Source organism: Podarcis vaucheri (assembly GCF_965113315.1).
Source record: "Podarcis vaucheri genome assembly, chromosome: 1".
In the NCBI taxonomy this organism is placed as follows: domain Eukaryota; kingdom Metazoa; phylum Chordata; class Lepidosauria; order Squamata; family Lacertidae; genus Podarcis; species Podarcis vaucheri.
Genome location: NC_138759.1, coordinates 93,805,214 through 93,807,531, shown reverse-complemented (window position 1 = coordinate 93,807,531; position 2,318 = coordinate 93,805,214). Strand labels below are relative to the sequence as shown.

At 45.7% G+C, this 2,318-nt stretch overlaps 1 protein-coding gene across 3 annotated transcripts in view; it reads right to left on the bottom strand.

Annotated features, from left to right (window-relative positions):
• Window positions 1–2,318, bottom strand: part of SLC15A2 (solute carrier family 15 member 2) — a 70,573-nt gene that overhangs the window by 10,958 nt on the left and 57,297 nt on the right. The window lies entirely within an intron of this gene.

Genomic DNA, 2,318 nt, shown 5'->3' with positions numbered 1-2,318 from the left:
TGAGGGGACATTGTGGGTGAGGGTAGCACACCCTCACCCTCCTCATATTATTCACCCAAACTTTAACAGAACGCCTGAATGGCATATTGTAATTCCTTACATCCTCCTGACCTGGAATCCATTGGTTGTATCCAATCCAGTCCAGTCAAATCCAACTGCACAGCCCCTTTTCCTCCCCTCCTTCTGCACCCCAAAATCTACTCCACAAGGTTCCTCAGCCCTCTAAAGCAGATTCTGAGGTTGCACAGGTGAGAAGAAGAAGAAGAAGAGTTTGGATTTGATATCCCGCCTTTCACTCCCCTTCAGGAGTCTCAAAGCGGCTAACAATCTCCTTTCCCTTCCTCCCCCACAACAAACACTCTGTGAGGTGAGTGGGGCTGAGAGACTTCACAGAAGTGTGACTGGCCCAAGGTCACCCAGCAGCTGCATGTGGAGGAGCGGAGACGCGAACCCGGTTACCCAGATTACGTGACTACCGCTCTTAACCACTACACCACACTGAGGAGGGGAAAGTTTTGAAGTGCAAGTCGAAGTCTGCTACGTGGCTGGAACACCAGCACTGGGTACAATGCCAGATCTCCAAAGTGGGGTTAAGCTCAACAATGAAGATTTAGTTTTCCCATAAACTTTACAGTGTTCCAAGTCCTAAATAAGCCGAATAGATCTGTCCAGTCTCATGCAAAATGGTAAGTTTCTTTCCATATATTTCCCATTTTCCTTGCAGCTAAGGACTAGAACCGAATGAGCATCAGCAACCATGTAAACCAAGTGAGTTGTTCCCTGCTCCTTTTAGGTAAGCACAGTGTAGACTGTTTCTACTCCTTGCACAATGCAAAGAAAGAAAAAACATTACGGTCTAATGGCTACAGATCTGAACTATCTGGGATTCCACCCACCCCACCCGCCGCTTTCTGCAGAATGAAGGAGGCTCTGATCCCTAGAGGTGGGCAGTGGACTGCAACACTACAATAATTAGGATAAGAGAAAAAAATGGAATTAATTCTTGCAATTGATTAATTCATTAATCACAGGCTTTAACAGAGGTTGTAATTTAAAAGACGTATTTTCCCTTCCAAAGAGTGTTCAACAGAAACAACATTTGTAATAAGCAAACTGTGTAGAAGTCTCCACTCAAGTAAGGTTTTACAGATGACTTTCCCAATGAATTATGTGAATTGTTATTCAGATGGAAGGGGTGCTCTTTCCTTTATTAATACTCTCAGAATTATCTTCAGTTAATCAGTTTAAAAGCAAGACACATTACAGGAATAAGAATAAAATAAGGAACATGTATAAGCAATATGGCAAGCTTGCATTTCCTTCTTTAGAACATTATTTTGGAGGCGTAAGGCGGGGTGGGGGCTGGGCTTTCAGATGTTGTTGGAGACTCCAACTCCCACTGGCCCCAACCAAATTGTCAGGGATGATTGGAGTTAAAACCCAGTAAGTTCTGTGTGGAGGGACACAGGTTCCCCTCCCCTGTCAACTCTCATGAGCCCCAGCCAACATGGCCAAAATTTAAGGATTATGGGAGTTGCAGTTCACTGATACCAAAATGGTTTCCCATCCTTCACATAAGGTCACTCCCCTTCACCCACATTTCAATCTTGGGCCACTCTGAAGGAAGCATTTCTAATGCCATTCGGGCTTGCATGGTGGATTCATGAACTGTATTACTGCTATACTACTACTACTACTACTACTACTACTGATACCCCGCCCATCTGGCTGGGTTTCCCCAGCCACTCTGGGTAGCTTACAAGACTGAACCAGAATACCTGACTAGTGCAGCTGTCTCTCTGAGCCTCTTCACAGTTTGCATGGCAATCATGTTTGCTGCAGCAACATCAAAACTGTGTGTGCCACATGAAACAGGGGGAATCTGGCATGGGAGACATGAATTGCTAAACACTAAACACTTGCTAAACACTTGTCAAGAGCTGCAGACTCCCTCTGCTTCTGGAGAGCACAATGGATTGGGACCAGAGGGAAATGGCGATTGACTGACCCACTTGGGAAGGTGACCCACTGAAGGCATCTTGTCCAAACGCTTTGCAAAATGCAGAGAAAACACAGCACCCTTTCCCTGGGAGGAGAGAAGCAGCTGCAAGGAGCCAGCTGAATTCAGCGTTGCATAGATGTGTGTGATGTGGCTGATTCAGAGTGCTCAGTGGGAACTGCTGCAGTGGTTGTTCCTAACCAATCAGCAGCTGCATATCTGCACCATTTGACTTCCCTGCCTCCACCATCACCTTGCATTTCCTACTGCTAAAGTTCTCCTCTTCTTTGGTCACTGCTTAGTGATAATAGACTCTTCC